We start from the raw sequence: 21,827 nt of genomic DNA, 5'->3' as shown, positions 1-21,827 counted from the left end.
ATCTTATGCACTTTTTATTTGGTTTTGTATTAATGGCTTTAATAACTAGTTACTTATGTTGAAGGTGATCTTTCCTTATCGTTTGTCCGTGGTGTCTTGGAATTATTTTACTGTCCATATAAAATAAAAGATTTTCACCATTCATATCTCCACGGTCTATATGGAGGTATGTTGGCTACCTGGTCGGGGGTTAAGGGAACGGTTTGGTAAAGGTCTTGCCCTTGTTCAGCGTTTAGAGGTCCTGCAAGGGACCTGGGTCAAATTTAGTAGGATCTCCTTCAATGCCCATAGGTATTGGATGGCGGGGATCTAAACTCTTTGACCCCCTCATAAGTTAACTACTATTAATACTATAACCCGACTATTTAGGACTGTATGCCTGCTGACTCAGACTACTTAGTCGAGGGTAACGTCACCGCCAAAAGCGGGGCCTACCATAATTTGCATTAATAACTTAATTCATTATCTTTCAATAATCCGACCCTTTAGGATTGTATCCTTGCTGACTCAAACTACTGGGTTGAGGGTAACGTCGCCTTCAAAAGAGGGGCCTACTACAATAACTAAGATAATCTCTTAAACAAGTGCAAAAGTGCGAAAATAATCAAAGGTTATACTAAGACACGAGTCGGATCCAAGTGATTCATCTTGTCTATCTGTTTTTATTTTATTTTTATTTTTCAGCATTTAGTTAGTTTTTATTTTATTTTCTTAGTTTAAAAACCTTTTCTAACTTTTTGATTTGATTAGACGTTGAGGATAAACCGGTACTAAAAGCTCTTGTGTCCTTGGACGACCTCGGTATCTTACCAACACTATACTACGTCCACGATCGGTGCACTTGCCCATATGTGTGTTTAGTGTTAGTAAATATCGTGTTTTATAAATTTAAAACTTGGCAAAAGTGTAAAAAGGGCTTAAATATACATTAAAAATATACTACACTTCACACGCATCAACATACGAGCAATCGAGCCGAGCCATAGAGTCGAGCCAGCTTGAATTAATCATTTTAAACAATGTGTGTGATGTGAATTGTACTTGGTTGTTAAGAATGAACTGTAGTTTGAAAGTCTCATGATGTTGACTCCCTCATTTGCCATTTAATTTAATGTTGGTATATGGATGCAAGTTTTTATGTCATATGTAGACCAGCTGTATTGAGTCTGTGGGTTGTGTTTATCATCTTTTCACATGTTTATAAGGTATTATATTTATGTTTTACATAACAGCTATGCTTACTTTCTACACTTAGATGAATGATGATTATAGTGTTCCATAGACTTATAAATGATAATATGGACATGAAATATAAAATCAATACATTTTTCGACTTGGAACTTCATCTAAGTAGCGCCACCAAAAGTATTAATTTATGTATTATTTGTTTTCATGTGACCGCTACATCAAGACATTGTACTATGTGCATTGATTTTTGTAACCTATAATGCATTATAAATCCATTCATTGCATCATATGTGGGTCAACTGTATAATTAGCGAGTAGGCTTGCGTATATTGTTATAGCCCATGCTATCAAAGTTACTTTCTCCTCTTTGAGAGCGTTCAATGAGCTTGTGTTTAGTTTCAAAAGTGCGCTTTCATTTGAACATGTAGACTTATTTGCAGCTAGAGGGTATGAGGGTATGCAGGCCTAAGCTAGAAATTGTTGATATGATTTCGTGTAATTGACATCCGGCCTTGTATCCCGTCGCATCGCGGCGGGTAGTAAATCTAGTAACTAATAAAAACGAAGCCCCGCAGAATCTCATCGCGGCTTCAATTTCTAAGATTACGAAAAGACTTGTTTTAATTTGAATGTTATTTTAATTATCTTTTACAATTTATATGGATTTATGTTATGGGTTGGATTCAATATGGAACACTTAAAAAATAGAGAATCGGGGAACCACACATTTAACATGTTAAAATAGCTTCAACACATTTTATATGCCAAAAATTTGATTATTTTTTTAAATAGTTAACGAAGGTTGGGTTCAACGGAGAACACAAAAAATGTGGGGAAACGAGAAACCATTCATTTAACATGCTAAATATATTATAGAAAATTTAATTTAACATGTTAAATTGTTTTTTTTTTTAATTTTCAGATCTTTTGCATATAAAAACATGTGTGCAGGTCTTTTTAATAAAAAAATCAGAAAACTAAAAATTAAAAACATACTTAAAAACACTTTAAAAGGTAACAATTCTTTTTTACATAAAAAGGTAACAATTCTTTTTTACATATTTAGTTTAGTTCTCAATGAGATATATCTAGAGTACCATTTGTCGCCGGTAGTGACTTTTTGCGACGACGTGCCCGTGTTTGAATTAATCATTTTAAACATAACGAGCTTAGAAATACCCGCCCGAAATTGATTTAGAAATTAATTTCGGGTTGTCCCCGTTTATCTTGGGACTGCTTTTTGAATACGTTATCTCATTTAGGATGTGAATGTGTATTACATGATTGTTTGTTTAAGAAGGATTCGGTTATCATTTTCTCTTTGCTCCTCGGGTATATATATCATTACATATATACTTGGGAGCTAAGAGGAAATGCTGCCGAATTTTTCTTAAACAAACAATCATGTAATACACATTCACATATGAGATAAAGTGTTCAAAAAGTGGGTTTAGCAGCCTACCCTTGTCTTGTTAATCCTAAATTAGATTTTCTTTCAGTTGCATAATGCCTATCGATAAAAGTTGGATTGATTCCCCACGTCATTCACCTCACTACAAGCAAGGACTCGAGTCATTTATCAAGATGTGTGAAAGAGTGATAAAAAACCACGATGAAGTTAGATGTCCGTGTACCAAATGTAAAAATTCCGGCTTAAAAACTATGGCAGAAATGAAATACCATTTGCGTATTAACAGTTTTTGGAAGGAATACACGAAGTGGACCTATCACAAGGACACGACTCCAATTGCAGAAGTAAACGATGTTGCGCCACAAGACGGTATGGTAAACGTTATTGAAGACATTAGGGGGAGCGTATGGAAGTAGATACATACCTTAACCAAGAGAACTCGAATGAAGATAGTAGCGGTGTTGTTGATGATTTTGAAGACCTGGTAAAGGAAGTTGAAACAGAATTATATCCTGGTTGTACCAAGTTTTCTTCTATCGACTTTTTAGCAAAGCTTTTGAATATAAAGGATACGTACCATTTTCAAAATGAAGGAGTAGATCGACTCCTCTCGTTGTTGCGAGAGTCAATGCCAGAAGGCAACAAGATTCCCCCTTCGTATTATGTAGCTAAGAAGACATTTAAGAAGATTGGTTTGGCATATGAGATGATAGATGTGTGCACAAATGATTGTGCTCTCTTTTGGAAAGAAAACGAGTCCTTGCAAAATTATCTCATTTGTAATGAGAGTCGATGGGTCGACAAAGACACAAAAGGCACGAAGGTGGCTCGTAAGGTGTTACGATACTTTCCTTTGACGCCTAGACTACGACGTTTGTATTGTTCAAGGCACACAGCGAAAGATATGATATGGCATAGTACCGGACGATCGGAAGATGGGACTATGCGTCATCCAGTTGATGGATCTGCATGGCAAGACTTTGATAAAAAGTACCCAAACTTCGCGATGGAGCCACGAAATGTTCGCTTAGGGCTTGCAGCTGACGGTTTTAATCCCTTTAACAACGGTAGTGGATCCTCGACTCATAGCACGTGGCCGGTTATACTCACCACATATAATCTGCCTCCCTGGCTATGCATGCGAGAGTCCACATTCATGTTGACCTTGTTGATTCCTGGCCCTAAATCACCGGGGAAAGACATGGACGTTTTCCTTAGACCGTTAGTGGATGAGCTTAAGCAATTGTGGCAGACAGGTGTACGTACTAAAGACGCAGCAACAAACACATACTTCACAATGAAAGCGGCGTTGTTATGGACCATAAATGACTTTCCAGCCCGTAGTAGCCTATCAGGTTGGAGCGGACGAGGCTACATGGCATGCCCAACTTGTAACCAAGACACTCCTTCAATACGTGTAACTGGTAAATGTGCTTATGTTGGTCATCGCCGGTTCTTAGATGCCAACCATCCTTGGAGAACAAGTCTCGACTTTAACGGGAGACCCGAGACACGAGATCCTCCGAGACAGTTTAGCCCAGCTGACATAGAAGCTCAACTAGGTCGTTTAATTAATCGTCTACCAGGCAAGCATCCAGATTTTGGAGGTGGGAGGATAACCCGGTCAGATTTCGAGTTGAACTGGTCCAAAAGAAGCATATTTTTTGACCTTGAGTATTGGTCTTCTCTGCAGCTGAAACATAACTTAGATGTAATGCATATAGAGAAAAATGTGTGCGACAGCTTGCTCGGTACTCTTCTAATGAACGATAAGAGCAAAGACACGCCAAATGCGCGGTTCGACTTGGAAAAACTAAACATTCGGCCGTCACAATGGCTGAAACAATCGGGTGGCAAGTTCTTAAGTCCCCACCCAAAGTACTCATTCAAGTCCGATGATCGAAAACTTTTTTGTCAGTTTATAAAAAATGTTAAATTACCAGATGGGTTTGGATCTAATATCAGTAAGAGGGTGACAGATAACAATGCTAACATTACCGGGTTGAAATCTCATGACTGTCATATCCTCATGCAACGTTTGATACCGATTGGGGTTAGAGGGCTTTTGACTAAAGATACATCTACACCAATAGTAGACCTTTGTATGTTCTTTAAGCAACTTTGCTCTAGAACACTATTGGTGGATGATATGAAGAAAGCAAAGGATGACATTGTTACCATCTTATGCAAGTTAGAGATGATCTATCCACCTGCGTTTTTTGACATTATGGTTCATTTACTTGTGCATTTACCTGATGAAGCGATTGCGGGAGGTCCGGTAGCTTTTAGATGGATGTATCCATTTGAAAGGTACATGAAAAAACTAAGGAACTATGTCAAAAACCCGGCAAGGCCTGAAGGTTGTATAGCTGAAGGTTATGTGTTTGAAGAAGCTCTAACATTTTGTTCAATGTACCTTAAAGATGTTCAGACTAAGTTCAATCGCCCAGATAGAAACGATGATGTCGTTGTTGAAAAAAGAAAGTTATGGGTGTTTGAGTCCAAATGTCGTTATGTTGGCGCAAGAAAGGACAAATATCTATCATTCATCGAAAAAAGCAAGATGGAATGGTTTGTCCTCGAAAACTGCGCAGAAGTTAGGGAGTACATGAAGTGAGTGCTTCTATCTTTAACATTTCATAATCTGTTAAATGGTATTTCTCATTCCTTTCTTATATTTGTCATCAATGTAGTGAATTCAAACATACACATCCCCATGATGATCTTAAAACCAAATTTCCGGGATGGTTTCTCCATAAGGTATAATACATATATAACACTCATTACTCTATACTTGCTAGGTAATACATATATAACAAACATTATTACTCTATATTTGTTAGGTCCATTCGATGAAAACACAAAATTCTCCAGAATTCCACCCGGAGTTGTATGCTCTTTCAATTTGTGCGAAAATGACTGCTTACACTTACACTGCTTGCATAGTCAACGGTGTTAGGTTTAAGACACTTGAACGTGATGCAAAATGCGCAACGCAAAACTCTGGGATGGAAGTGGTTGGAGAGAACGGTGTGAAATTTTATGGCCAATTAGAAGAAATTATTGAGTTGCGTTATACAAATGATTATTCCACTGTCCTATTTCGGTGCAAGTGGTTTGATACTCAAAGGGGTGTAAACCATGACAATAATATCACCAGTATAAGTACTGAACATGAATGGGACAAAGACGATCAACTCATATTTGCTTCGCAAGCCAAACAAGTGTTCTTCATCCAAGAAACGTCTCGAAACCAAAAAAATAAACATAGGTGGGTAGTCGAAAATGTTAATCATCGAAGAATTTGGGATCGGCCATTAAGTGATGACCGCGTCAATAAAGTTCAAAATGTTGACAAACACTTAGAAGATAGGGACATTGTCGACAACAACTCTTCATCTGACTGTCCACTTGTCATTAACTTGACCCAATACTTTCAAATTGGATCTTCTCATGTTACTGCGGGTGAGCCTTCAATTGAAGTTGATCCCCCAACGGCCACCGTCGATGAAGTGTTTGAAGTCGAGACTGATTGTGATGAGGTCGAGGCTGATTATGATGAGGATGATCCCGATTATGTGGAGTCTGACTAAAAGAAAAGTTATTGTAATTTATATTGATTTGTAATTGATAAACACTTGTTTGAAATATTTATTTGAATTTGAGTTACACTTGTTGTACTTTCCCTTAATTTCTATTAGATACACATGTTGTAACATTTGTAACTTTATAGGGATTATGTTTTCTGTATTGTTGATATTCGCTTATCTGATGGCTGATGTGGCCCCCTGGGGACATGGGGGTGACGGCGCTGGTGATCCACCGCTTCCTCCTAGTGGATTTCGTGGCACACACGAGACAGACGGTAAGTCTTTTACTAAATTATTTTGTAGTCCTTATATTTTCTATATAAATGTTGTTACTAATTATTTTTGTTTTAATTGCAGCGGTTCCCCCGAAGAGGGTTAGGGGGAAAGCAAAAAACGAGAAACTAAGGCGTCTGGTAAAAGCGGGGGGGCCTGTATCGCTTACGTTTGACAGGCAGGTGGCGTATACCCCTGTTGGTAAAACAAGAGATATGTTTTCACGGGAGGCCGGCCTGTATATGTGGCGGTCCATCCCGTTCGATAAAATTGGATGGGATAACGTTGAACAACATTACAAGGATGCCCTCATGAACCACTTACGGGTAAATAACTTATATGCATAAAATTTTATCAAATATTTAAGCACATGCAAATCTAATTTATATATGATATTTTAACTTTTTTATTTAATTTGTAGGAAAATTTCAATTTTGATGAAGTGGAACGTGATATAGAGGCCAAAAACTTGACGGGTGGCATTAGGGCTGTGCTTATGAAGCGGTACTCTGACCGCAAGTACGATGCTACTAAATTATTTAAGAGCAAGGGAGGTTACGATGATCTTGAGAGTGCAAGGGCATTCCATCCCCCGGATATGCCCTATGATAACTGGTTGAGAACCATTGAAGGTTTCCGGGAAGAACAATATATTAAAAGAAGCAAGGCCAACACACTAGTACGCGAGAAACAACAATTCCCATACCGTGGGGGGACATCGTCGTACGGTAGCACCGCCTATAAAAATGTAATGTTTTATGTATGTGTGCGTGTGTGTAAGCTTTTGTTTATTTAATGTCTAATCTAAGTTTAATGTTAAACAGGATATGGATTGGGTACCTACGTATGCTAAAACCCACACGGACAATCAAGGGAATTGGGTTGATCTGGTTGCTGAACAAAATTACGTAAGTATTTCTTTTAAGTATTATTTTCTATAATGTAACACCTCGAAATTTTGTGTCCAATGATGTGTTAACACGTGTCATTTGATTACACGTGGCATCAATAGTAAATAAAGGACTAATTTTTGACAAACCTTGAAAGTATATAAATTCGAGGGTTATAAATGTCAACAAGGGTAAATACACTGTTTAGTAACCCTAAATAAATGCTTGTACCTTCAAACGAATAAATCATAAATCGTACGGAAGCGAAACGCGGAAGAAAGTGAGAGATTACGAACTACAGGGGTTAACTGTGTCAACATGTTTAATTATACCTCTGAGTGACCCTTTAACGTTCCCAAGGCTTCGTAACAGTATTATACGCTCACTAGAATATACTGTATAAATTCCGCGAAGTTCCGTTTTAAAACGAAAGAGTTATACTCGCATTCGTATAAGAAGGGTTAAAAGCGTCAATAATGAAAGTTAAGGCTTTCTGAATAACTAATAAACTAAACGGGGACTTAGTAATGCGGGTAAATAACACGAGACCCCTATCGGTAAATAACCGAGGGCCAAACCGCAAAGTTACCCCTTCAAACCCGAAAGGTCAGGTAAATCATTACAAAAGATTTCGTTATTAATTATCGGATTCTGATAATCATTACAAAAGATTTAAAATTTCTGGAAATCTGGCCTCTCGCGACCCGCGTTAAGAAATCGCCTAAGTGTAGGCGGGTCGCGAGCCTCCTAAAATACGCGCCTGATATTTGAATATCAGGCGACCCGCGTTAAACAAGCATGGGACTCCCATGCGGGTCGCGTAAAGTGCCCAGATGCAGAAAGTTGTAACATCTTGCCTTTTGGAGCTTGTGAACGATCATACACATAATTAATGGAGCATGGGCGCCCCCTACTCGACCCATATCCCTTAGGGACACCTGCCCATGATCCATGATCAGTATAGGCCAATGTGGAATGATCTTGGGGTTCATTTTTCACTATAAAAGGCCATGTTGTGGTTACAACATTCACACAACTCAAAACACAATTACTGATCATTCTAAGAAGCTCCCAAGCATCCATCTCTGCTCTATAAGCAAGACTCAACTTCTGTAAGTGATCTAACCCTTTGTGGTTTCACTCTATAAGCAAGACTCAACTTCTGTAAGTGATCTAACCCTTTGTGGTTTCACATTTCCTTAGTAAATGGCTAAAAACCAAACCGTCGTAAATACGGTTTGACTTTAAAATAACTCAGTAATGGATCAGTCTTATGACGGATCAAAGGTAGTTTTGAGTAGGTAATTATGTGGGTAATAAACCTCTAAAAGGGTTCCCCCTGATCACCACTCTAACTATGTCAAATATCGAGTCAAACGTGCGGCTAAAAAGTCAACAGAAAGCTATTTTAGCGATTTATGCATAATCTGTAATGTACATGCTATGGAACCGTTTTGACAATCATAAAACATGATAATAAGTATATAAACTTGTTTGCGCTTGTTTGAATCGACCGTTTGCTATATTGAACCGGTTCGGAGCCGAATGTCGCAAAAGTTTGACTTTTGCATTGACTTCAGTTCTGACCCGTTTTAGTGAGGTATAGATATACCTTAGGACTCTCTTAGGACCAGGTTACATGATGGTATAAACCTCTGTGATCGGTTCATGAGTTATCCGAGTCTTTTACGCATTTCCGTTAATCGCCTAAAAGTTGACCGTAACGCCATTTTGAAAATAAAACGAGTATTTCGGATACGTGAACGGACCAGAACCTTGCTTAATAAATTATAAGCATGTCCTTAAAGTTTCACGTCAATCCGAGGTCTAGAATGAGAGTTATGCTAATTAGCGCAATTAAAATAAACTTTTGTAATAAACGGCGCAATTAGCATAACGCCTATCTAAACCAAGATTTCGTCACCAAAACTTTTACCCACTGTATTAAAATAATATTTTGGGAATTTTAAAGATTTTTAGTAATTTTTACCTCGCTCATAACCTGCGGTTATGGCTACGGTTCGGTAAATACCGAATATGCCCTTTTCGGCCAAAACTTGAGTTCTACAAGGTCTTTTGACCCGATTCCAGTTGCTACTGATTTTAAATAATAAATAAAGGATTTTAAGCTTTATAAGCTGTTCGGGAAACTCAGATTTCCTGTAGAACTCGAAAAGCTCTTTAAAAGTCTTTAAAATGACCGAAAAGCCCCTACGGGGCATAATATTAACTTAAACTCGTTAAGGGCGTCACGGAAGGTATCCTACGGATACCACAACCCATTTAAGGCATATTGACTTAGGAAATAAGCGTACGACTCTCATGGTTAACCGTTTCGCCTATTGCGCGCACGGTTCGGCTTATGAAACTAGTTTTCATAATTTAGCCGATACGGGTCAAATTATATTATTTGAACCCCAAAATCCAGAGTGTGAACCATAAACCCATATAAAACAAGTCTCTGAACTTGTTGGGTCAGAATCGCACTCCATTCTCGGTTTTCGCCTTTTCGCGCGATTAAACCATATCTATATATATATCGGAACCAACCGGTCTAGGCTACGGCCATTATAACGACTCGTTAGGATTCTAAGAGGTTAATTAAAACCTTCGTTCCAGATTAGGAGCCCCAGTAAAAGCTATCGGTGATTTAATCCAAATTAAGGAAATATACTTGCAAAGGTAAATACTTTAACTTATTTCCCCTATATGGGCTTGGGTTACGGTATATTAATACCGCTTGATTGAGCATTGTATTCTTCCATCGCTTAGGTGGTTAATTAAATAATATGATCGGCTCATTTAAACAGTTTTGTTTCTTAAAAGCCTTTGGGGGGTTTAATGACCGTTGTCCCGGATATCCTTGGCATCATTTTACGAAATGGCCACGACCATCGACATCCCGGTGTAGGCGTACACCCGGTATATATTGTCGACATTAAATTAAAAGACGTAGCCGTTGGTTTTTATACTACGGTTTTACGCAATGTGGTGTGTCTATAAATCTTTAACCCGGCACGACCCGGGCTACTGAACGCATAAAAGAACATGTAAAACGTTCACAAGATTTTAATAATTTTCCCAAGTTATAAAAGAGTTTGTGCCTTGTGCATTCAAATCAATTTTAATAAACATTTTCAAATGTGTCAGTTGAATGTATTTACCAGTGTAAACTGACGTATTTTCCCCAAAAAGATTAAGTGCAGGTACTATACGAAATGGGCTGGTATAGGCGTCCTAAGCATCATACATAGTCTCGCAAACTCGATGCTGCATCTGAATGAACAATATTTTATTATTAATTTTGATCCGCTGTGGATATATTCAACTTCTGTAATACATTTGATATTACGACCAGAGGTTGAAGTTTATATATTTATCTTAAGCTTCCGCTGTGCATTTATATAATTGTGTGGTTTGACTATATTGTTGCCAACATCGTCACGGTAATCCCCCACCGGGCCCACCGGTGAGACACGTGGAAATCGGGGTGTGACAGGTTGGTATCAGAGCCAACTTTGAGTGAATTAAACACTATCCTAATGTGTTTAATCTCAATGACACAATTGCACATACTTGAGTCTAGACAAGAACTTAGGACAAATTCGAATTGCTATTCCAATTTTGTCTTTTCTTTTATTATTTGTATTTAAAGTTTTATTAAGCAGGAAAATGCCACCTGTTATATTCCGAGGAAGAGGAAGGGGAAGAAGAGGCAGAGGAGATATCGTGACACATCACGATAACGAAGCTGGACCATCTGGTACAAGACATCCTTCGATGACACGGAGCGAAGAGCCACAACGACGAAGAGATCTTTACGAACCCGCGAGGCATTCCACCTCGCACAGCTCGACGCCATCCTACAGGCACTCCTTTGGGCCAAACTCAGAAAATGATCCCAACAACCCACAACCTTCCTTCATACCTCTACAACGTTCGGTATCGCACCGAAATTACGACGACCCTACTCCCTACTACATAGGTCAGTTTAATCCAGCTGACTACATACAGGAACCTTCAGGCTTTGTTCCATTAGGGCCGCAAGATCACTTCTCCGAGGACCATATGGATGAAGATACTGACCCAACTGAACCAGCTCGTGGTACGCCCACGCATCCGATAGAAGTCTCTGATGGGTCATCCTTCCATGGCACACCCTATCAGGGACCAGACAGTTTCCAAGCGTTGTTTGACCGACATGAGTGGTACTACACGCCACCTCAACAGACATCACAACAACCGCGACATCCGCAGGATCCCTCTGAGGATTCACGCTTTGAGGCAGTTACGCCACCACCTCCGCCACCGGCGCAACCAGTAATACCTGATCCGCCAAGGCGTAGGAGAACAAATGCTCGTATGTCTACACGAGGAGGAGGGGGTATCCACTTCAGCACTCCTCGACATTCTAGTAGTAGCCACTATCCGCCACTACGAGAAGAAGGACCATCAAGTCCTATACAGGAGGCGAACTCCGCACCAGCTGCACAAAATTCGCCACCATTTGGGTATGACCAACCCATACCTGCTTACACGGGTCCAACGGCTTACAACCCGTTCGAACCATCACAAGCACAATACAACTACGGCTATGAGCGCGACCCATATGTGGTGTCGGCAAGATATAATGCGCGCTACCCTGACGGAGCACATGGAAACATGGGACCACCGGACTACTCAGCTCATGGGTATCCAATACCTCCCAGACCTCCAGTTCCGCATCAAGCGCCACAACCACGTTTCTCTCCTCCTGAACAGGAAGAAATACTCCATCGACTAGATCGTGTGGAGAGAGAGTTCGAAGAAGAGAAAAAGAGCCACCGAGGATTTCTCAAAGGCTTGGCGAACCTACTAAAGGGCAAAAAGAAGAAACGTGACCATTAGCCCTTAATAGTTGTACTAATGTAATTTCTATTTTGAAATAAGTCCCTGCGTGGACACTTATCGTATTTCAGTCCCTACGTGGACTTATCTTTTAGTCCTTACATGGACACCTATCTTGTATTAGTCCCTGCGTGGACTTGTCACTTATTTTATACCTCCAAGGAGGTATGTACTATTTGAAAGACCCGTTTAGGGCAATATGTAATTGTATTTGAGATTATGAAATGTATGTTATGAGTTTTGTTTTAATATGTATAAAATAAATCAAAACCATTCCTTTTATATTGATCTGGCTAGATAAAGACTCTTAAAAGGTGAAACCTAGCTTGGTGTCTTTTAAGATCCAGTCAAGATGGTACGACCTAAATAAAAAGATTCTGATTCCCTGTTAACCTCTGTACGCATGTTAACAATCATGGCAGATGTGATTCGTTAAAATCGCGCACGTCATTCTTATACAATAATCCTTTAAGGATTTCAAAACCCAACTAAATGATTTATAAATCGTGGGTTAAATCACCAATGAAGGTGATCAATCTTATTAAAACATCCATTAGTGATGTAGTGCCTACGGGCCAGTATTATTAAAAACATCCATTAGTGATGTAGTGCCTACGGGCCAACCTTATTAAAACATCCATTAGAGATGTAGTGCCTACGGGCCAACCATATTAAAACATCCATTAGAGATGTAGTGCCTACGGGCCAACCATATTAAAACATCCATTAGAGATGTAGTGCCTACGGGCCAACCATATTAAAACATCCATTAGAGATGTAGTGCCTACGGGCCAACCATATTAAAACATCCATTAGAGGTGTAGTGCCTATGGGCCGTAATAATTGTCTTATAACGACAAAAGGCAGTGGTGGTATATGACTCCCTGTCAGAAAGAGATAAAAGAACTACGGTTCAAATCTCTATGCCTTTAATTCTCTGCGATGCATCACACACGGGCATGGGGTGTGTGCTTATGCAGAAGGGCAAGGTGATTGCCTATGCTTCAAGGCAATTAAAGGTGCACGAAAAGAATTACACCACCCATGATTTGGAGTTGGGTGCCGTTGTATTTGCACTAAAATTGTGGAGGCATTACCTTTATGGTATTAAATTTGTGATTTATTCTGATCACAAAAGCCTCCAGCACCTGTTCAACCAGAAAGAGTTGAACATGAGACAACGCCGTTGGATGGAGACCCTGAATGATTATGACTGCGAGATCAGGTACCATCCCGGCAAGGCGAATGTAGTCGCTGATGCCTTGAGCAGGAAAGAAAGGGTAAAACCTATTCGAATCAATGCCAAGAGCATTGAAGTCAAGAACAATTTGATTGAGAGGATATTAGCTGCACAGCGAGAGGCTGTGTTGGAAGCTAATTACCCTAATGAAAAGCTGGGAGTAACTGAGGAGCAGTTGACTCTTAGCAAGGATGGAATTCTTAGGCTGAACGGACGTATATGGGTTCCGATTTATGGAGGACTACGAGATGTTGTTCTCCAGGAAGCCCATAGTTCCAAATACTCAGTCCATCCTGGTGCTGACAAGATGTACCAAGACTTGAAGGCAAATTATTGGTGGATAGGCTTGAAAAAGTCTGTAGCCGCCCATGTAGCAAAGTGCTTGACTTGTGCTCAAGTCAAAGCCGAGCACCAAAAGCCGTCTGGCTTGCTACAACAGCCTGAGCTTCCCGAGTGGAAGTGGGAATGCGTAACTATGGACTTCATAACCAAGTTACCCAAAACCAGGAAAGGAAACGATACAATATGGGTCATAGTCGATAGGCTGACTAAATCAGCTCATTTTCTACCCATCAAGGAGACGTATAGCTCCGATATGTTAGCCCAACTTTATGTTGATAAGATTGTAGCCTTACACGGCATACCTGTGACTATTATCTCGGACAGGGATACCAGGTACACGTCTCACTTCTGGAAGAGTTTCCAGCAATCTTTGGGCACGCGTTTAAACTTTAGTACGGCTTACCACCCACAGACGGACGGTCAAAGTGAGCGTACCATCCAAACGCTAGAAGACATGCTTCGTGCATGTGCGATCGATTTAGGTGGTAACTGGGATAAGAACCTACCCCTGATCGAATTCTCCTACAATAATAGCTACCACACCAGCATAAAGGCTGCGCCTTTCGAGGCATTATACGGTAGGAAATGTAGATCGCCTGTTTGTTGGGCGGAAGTAGGAGAGGTCCAATTATCAGGACCAGAGATTGTTTTCCAGACAACGGACAAGATTGTCCAAATCCGGGAACGTCTCAAGGCTGCCCGCGATAGGCAGAAAAGCTACGCTGATCCGAAACGTAAGGATCTTCACTTCGAAGTAGATGAAAAAGTGTTGCTTAAGGTATCACCCTGGAAGGGGGTGATGCGATTCGGCAAGAAAGGCAAACTAAATCCGATATACATAGGACCTTTTGAGGTCATTGAACGGGTCGGGTCAGTCGCCTATAAGTTGAACTTGCCTGAAGAGCTCAATGGAATTCACAATGTGTTCCACATCTGCAATCTCAAAAAGTGCTTCGCCGATGAATCATTGGTGATTCCACACACAGATGTGCATATAGATGAGAGCTTAAAGTTCATAGAAAAACCTTTGTCGATTGAGGATCGACAGGTAAAGAAGCTTCGCAGAAAACACGTACCGATTGTAAAGGTCAAATGGGATGCTCGTAGAGGTCCTGAATATACGTGGGAAGTCGAAGCTACAATGAAAGAAAAGTACCCCTATTTATTTGAGTAAATCTTGGGTCGAGATTTATTTTAAGGGGGTGAGGATGTAACACCTCGAAATTTTGTGTCCAATGATGTGTTAACACGTGTCATTTGATTACACGTGGCATCAATAGTAAATAAAGGACTAATTTTTGACAAACCTTGAAAGTATATAAATTCGAGGGTTATAAATGTCAACAAGGGTAAATACACTGTTTAGTAACCCTAAATAAATGCTTGTACCTTCAAACGAATAAATCATAAATCGTACGGAAGCGAAACGCGGAAGAAAGTGAGAGATTACGAACTACAGGGGTTAACTGTGTCAACATGTTTAATTATACCTCTGAGTGACCCTTTAACGTTCCCAAGGCTTCGTAACAGTATTATACGCTCACTAGAATATACTGTATAAATTCCGCGAAGTTCCGTTTTAAAACGAAAGAGTTATACTCGCATTCGTATAAGAAGGGTTAAAAGCGTCAATAATGAAAGTTAAGGCTTTCTGAATAACTAATAAACTAAACGGGGACTAAGTAATGCGGGTAAATAACACGAGACCCCTATCGGTAAATAACCGAGGGCCAAACCGCAAAGTTACCCCTTCAAACCCGAAAGGTCAGGTAAATCATTACGAAAGATTTCGTTATTAATTATCGGATTCTGATAATCACTACAAAAGATTTAAAATTTCTGGAAATCTGGCCTCTCGCGACCCGCGTTAAGAAATCGCCTAAGTGTAGGCGGGTCGCGAGCCTCCTAAAATACGCGCCTGATATTTGAATATCAGGCGACCCGCGTTAAACAAGCATGGGACTCCCATTCGGGTCGCGTAAAGTGCCCAGATGCAGAAAGTTGTAACATCTTGCCTTTTGGAGCTTGTGAACGATCATACACATAATTAATGGAGCATGGGTGCCCCCTACTCGACCCATATCCCTTAGGGACACCTGCCCATGATCCATGATCAGTATAGGCCAATGTGGAATGATCTTGGGGTTCATTTTTCACTATAAAAGGCCATGTTGTGGTTACAACATTCACACAACTCAAAACACAATTACTGATCATTCTAAGAAGCTCCCAAGCATCCATCTCTGCTCTATAAGCAAGACTCAACTTCTGTAAGTGATCTAACCCTTTGTGGTTTCACATTTCCTTAGTAAATGGCTAAAAACCAAACCGTCGTAAATACGGTTTGACTTTAAAATAACTCAGTAATGGATCAGTCTTATGACGGATCAAAGGTAGTTTTGAGTAGGTAATTATGTGGGTAATAAACCTCTAAAAGGGTTCCCCCTGATCACCACTCTAACTATGTCAAATATCGAGTCAAACGTGCGGCTAAAAAGTCAACAGAAAGCTATTTTAGCGATTTATGCATAATCTGTAATGTACATGCTATGGAACCGTTTTGACAATCATAAAACATGATAATAAGTATATAAACTTGTTTGCGCTTGTTTGAATCGACCGTTTGCTATATTGAACCGGTTCGGAGCCGAATGTCGCAAAAGTTTGACTTTTGCATTGACTTCAGTTCTGACCCGTTTTAGTGAGGTATAGATATACCTTAGGACTCTCTTAGGACCAGGTTACATGATGGTATAAACCTCTGTGATCGGTTCATGAGTTATCCGAGTCTTTTACGCATTTCCGTTAATCGCCTAAAAGTTGACCGTAACGCCATTTTGAAAATAAAACGAGTATTTCAGATACGTGAACGGACCAGAACCTTGCTTAATAAATTATAAGCATGTCCTTAAAGTTTCACGTCAATCCGAGGTCTAGAATGAGAGTTATGCTAATTAGCGCAATTAAAATAAACTTTTGTAATAAACGGCGCAATTAGCATAACGCCTATCTAAACCAAGATTTCGTCACCAAAACTTTTACCCACTGTATTAAAATAATATTTTGGGAATTTTAAAGATTTTTAGTAATTTTTACCTCGCTCATAACCTGCGGTTATGGCTACGGTTCGGTAAATACCGAATATGCCCTTTTCGGCCAAAACTTGAGTTCTACAAGGTCTTTTGACCCGATTCCAGTTGCTACTGATTTTAAATAATAAATAAAGGATTTTAAGCTTTATAAGCTGTTCGGGAAACTCAGATTTCCTGTAGAACTCGAAAAGCTCTTTAAAAGTCTTTAAAATGACCGAAAAGCCCCTACGGGGCATAATATTAACTTAAACTCGTTTGGAACTGGTTCAATGGAGGAGGGCATAAGGGCTAGAGAAAAATCGATTGTAGTGCCGGATAGAACGGGAGCCTTCAAGGAACTGGTCGGTGTGGCGTTGGTGGGTAGAACGGTGGATATCGAGACCCTTGTCGACTTCGATAGGTTGCTGAGGATTGCCAAATTCTCCGTCGCAAGCCTCCAATATCTGGGCGGTTTATCGTTGCTCATCTCGTTTCATGACGCGGACTCGGCTAAACTCTTCTTGGATGCTAAGGACGTGTGGGGACCTTGGTTCTCCAAGCTGGATTATTGGTCGGGTCAAACTCTCCCTCTTGAACGTGTTGCATGGCTGAGGCTGTACGGGATTCCCCTTCATCTTTTGGATCCGGTCGTGTTGGGGTTGGTCGGTGAGGCTTTCGGGAGGCTTCTACACATCCCTAAGTTTAACGAGGGTGTTTTGGATCTGTCCTATGTTAGGGTGGGTGTTCTTGTCGGTCTCCCGGGCAGAATCAGAGAGGAAGTGTCTCTGAATTGGAAGGATAGAGCTTTCAAAATTTGGGTGGAGGAGGACTCCGATGAGTGGGTTCCCGATTGTTTGGACAGGGACGACGAGTCTGTTCCGGAGGTTTTTCCGTCGCCGGTGGTTGAATTGCAGGGCTCCGGCTTAGGGGAGTCGAATGGGTATCGATCGTCGGAATTTGGAGAGTCGGTCGAGAAGCAGCCGGCTGTCGGTCCGTTTTCCCACATGCCTAACTCTCCTAGTCACGAGGAAAGAGAAAAGGTGGCGGCAGACGGTCTTGAGAATAAAGAGGTTAGGTCTAATCATGATGAGGTTGGTTGCTTGGGATCCTCGCTGGTGGGGCCAGGAGGAAATGGGGGTTTCGAGATTGGGTCAGGAGGTAAGGTTAATTGGGCTAACAGGAGGAAAGTCTTGGGCCGGTCTTTTTCTAAAGCCCATTCCAAGCCTAGATCTCCATCGGTATCTCCAGGTCTGGTTAGACCAAAAAAAAGATCCAGGTGCTTTGATAAAGAGGAGGAACCAGGCTTCGGCTTCGTGGGGTTTGCCCCATCCCCAACTGCCGAATTAGACTTGAATGTTTGTGCCCAGGGTTCGGATGCTCAGGCGGATGTCCCGTGTCCTGGGGATAATCGGATCGAAGCTCAGCAAGAAGTCCAGGATTCTGCTTTCGAGGGAGAAATTGCTGCTACTGTCGAGATAGGTGCTCGTCTAGGGGTGGAAATCGGCGAAAATTCAGATCAGGTTCGTAACATCCTAGGATCTTCAGGTATTAATGTAGTGGATCAATGAATTTTCTGTCGTTTAATTTGCGCGGTCTTGGGGGCGGTGAGAAACAGAGATGGGTGAGGGAGTTGAGTTCGAAAAATGATGTTGGTATTATGGCTTTTCAAGAAACTAAAAAAGAATTAGTTAGTGCTGAGGATGTTTCGGGTTTTTGGGGGAATAAGAAGTTTGGTTTTGAGTCCGTTGGGTCGGTTGGTCTTTCGGGTGGGTTGGTTTGTATCTGGGACCCGGCTGTTTTCGGCTTAACTAACGTCATCAAGAGCAGGAATTTCTTGTGTATTAGTGGTAATATCGTGGGTAGTGGTTTGCGGCTAAACTTCGTCAACGTCTATGCTCCGCAAAGTATCTCCGGAAAAAAAGCCTTGTGGGACGAGCTTTGTCAAATTATTTCAGGTGACGAGGGGTTGTGGGTGGTCTGTGGGGATTTCAATGCGGTTCGGTGCCGCGAGGAGAAAAGGAATTGCGGATTCAAACAGTCTTGTGCTAATAATTTTAATAGTTTTATTCTTCACTCAGGGCTCCTTGAGTACAATTTGCGTGGTAGGAAGTTTACATACTCATCGGCTGATGGAAGGAAACAGAGCAAACTTGATAGATTTTTGGTCAATCTGGGCTTTTTCAATTCCTGGCCCGAGGCTAGTGTCGACGTTGTGCCATCGTTTTTGTCGGATCACAGTCCTATTGTCTTAAAAACCTCCTTGTTAAACTTTGGGCCTAAGCCATTTCGGCTATTCGACTCATGGTTTGACAGGCCTGGTTTTCATGATGCTGTGACCACGGCTTTGGGAAAGGATCCGGGGTGTATTGGCCCCCCTGATGTCCGGCTTATGCGTAAGTTGGGCAACCTTAGAGCCGATCTCAAAATTTGGAGGGATGAGATGCTTGCTAAAAGTTCGGAAGCGGTTTCGTCGGCCCAAATGGATCTCGAGTTCATCCAGGCTGTGACGGAGGTTAGGGATTTATCGGAAGATGAGGAATGGACTCTTATGGAATGTAAAAAAGTTTTGAAAGAGGAGGAGGAGCGAAAAACTAGCGATTTAAGACAAAGAGCCAGGATAAAATGGGCCAAGGATGGGGATGAAAACTCGAGCTATTTTCACGCTATGATTAATTGTAGAAAAGCCTCTAACTCTCTGCATGGGTTGGATATTAGTGGCACTTGGGTTTCCAAACCTTCGTTAGTAAAAAAGGAGGTCTTCAGATTTTTTAAGTCTAAGTTTGTTGAAGAGTGCGAGGTTCGGCCACGGCTGGTTTGTGCGGATTTGAATTCTGTGCCAGATTCTTTCTATCCTATGTTGGATGCTCGGTTTAGTCTTGAAGAAATTAAAGCGGCTGTTTTCGGTTGTGGTGACGACCGGGCCCCGGGTCCCGACGGGGTAAATTTTCGGTTCGTGAAGCGTTTCTGGCATCTGCTTGAGTCTGATTTTGTGGATATTATGGACGAATTCTTTGCGTCTGGGTCTATTAGCATGGGATGTGGCTCGTCGTTCATCGCTCTGATTCCTAAAGTCAACGATCCGATCGGTCTAAACGACTTTAGGCCTATTAGCTTGGTGGGAATGATAAATAAAGTTATTTCTAAAATTCTGGCGAACAGGCTCAAACCAGTGTTGAAGGAAATTATCTCCTCTTCTCAATCGGCCTTTATTAGTGACCGTCTGATCCTGGACGGCCCGCTGATTGTTAACGAAGTGTTGAATTGGGCTAAGCATGCTAAAAAAAACATCTTCTTTCTCAAGATTGATTTCGAAAAGGCGTACGACAATGTGAATTGGAACTTTATTCTCGATATGCTCCTTCAGTTGGGATTCTCGGGTAAGTGGCGTACTTGGATCAAGGGTGTGCTGTCTTCGGCTAGGGCGTCGGTTTTGGTCAACGGTGCTCCAACCTTCGAATTCAAGTGCTTTAAAGGCATGCGTCAAGGTGACCCTCTGTCTCCTTTTCTCTTCGTTATTGCGATGGAAGCTCTTTCGTGTATGATTAGGAAGGCTTGCAGTTTGGAGATAGTTAAAGGTGTTACTCTCCCAAACGGAGGTCCTGTTGTCTCTCACCTTCTCTATGCTGACGATGCGGTTATTATGGGAGACTGGTCCAGGGATAATATTAAAAATGTTGTTAGAATTTTGAGGTGTTTTCATCTTTGCTCGGGCCTCAAGATTAATCTCTCTAAGTCTAGTTTGTTCGGGGTCGGCCCGTCTCCTAATGAGGTGACGGAAATGGCGGGCGTCATTGGGTGTAGGGTTGGATCTTTCCCGTGTAAGTTCCTCGGATTGAAAGTGGGGGCTAACATGAATCGTTATGAAAGTTGGAGACCGGTTTTTGACGCTTTGGAAAATCGCCTCACTATGTGGAAGGCCTCGTTACTCTCCATTGGTGGGAGGGTTACGTTGATTCGTTCGGTTCTCGAAAGCCTTCCTAACTATTATTTTTCCATTTATAGAGCCCTGGTTAAAGTGGTGAATGATTTGGAAGCCTTGGTGAGAAAATTCCTTTGGGGAGGGTCTTCGGAGATTAGAAAGGTTCATTGGGTCGCGTGGGATAGGGTGGCGTCGCCGCTTGATTCGGGGGGTTTAGGGATTCAACGTTTAAGAGACATTAATTTGGCCCTCTTAACTAAATGGGGGTGGAGGTTCAAGAACGAGCCGGATAGTCTTTGGGCAAAAGTGGTGAATGCTATACATGCCGGGGGGTCGGCTTGGGATTTTCTTCCTTCGAAGAAATCTTTGGGCGGAGTATGGAACAACATCGTCTCGGTCATTAAACGGCCTTTGGTTGGGAACGTGCCTCTTCGGAACTTCTTTAAAGGTGAAGTTATAAGTGGTTCGTCTATCCTTTTTTGGTTGGACCCATGGTTGTTTGACGTCCCGTTAAAGGAGAAATTTCCTCACCTTTTTAAGCTTGAAGTGGTTAAGACGTGTTGTGTTCTTGATCGTCTTCAAGGAGAAGGGCTTTGGCTTTGGAGGCATGAGCCAGAGTCTTCCGAGGAGCTCTTGGAGTGGCAGACGTTATCCGGGGCATTGGGCTCGGTTGCTCTCACTTCGGGTGCGGATAAGTGGCTGTGGATAGGTAATGGGTCAAAATCTTTTTCGGTGGCGGCGGTTAAGCACCTCATCAGCTCCTTCCGGGAATATGGCAGCCGATATGTGATGAAATGGTGTAAGTGGGTCCCCAAAAAGTGTAACATTTTCGTGTGGCGCGCTGAGATGAACAGGATCCCTACGGTGGATGCTCTCAACTGCAGGGGTGTGACGGTTCTCGATGACACGTGCTGCCTCTGTGAGGAAGGTTTCGAATCGGTCTCTCATCTTTTCTCTGCTTGTCCGATCTCTTTGGGAGTTTGGGAAAAGGTCAGTTTTTGGTGCCGTATCCCGAG

Source organism: Helianthus annuus, chromosome 9, assembly GCF_002127325.2.
Source record: "Helianthus annuus cultivar XRQ/B chromosome 9, HanXRQr2.0-SUNRISE, whole genome shotgun sequence".
Lineage (NCBI taxonomy): Eukaryota > Viridiplantae > Streptophyta > Magnoliopsida > Asterales > Asteraceae > Helianthus > Helianthus annuus.
The sequence above is the reverse complement of the archived record's forward strand: the minus strand, read 5'-3'. Positions refer to the sequence as shown.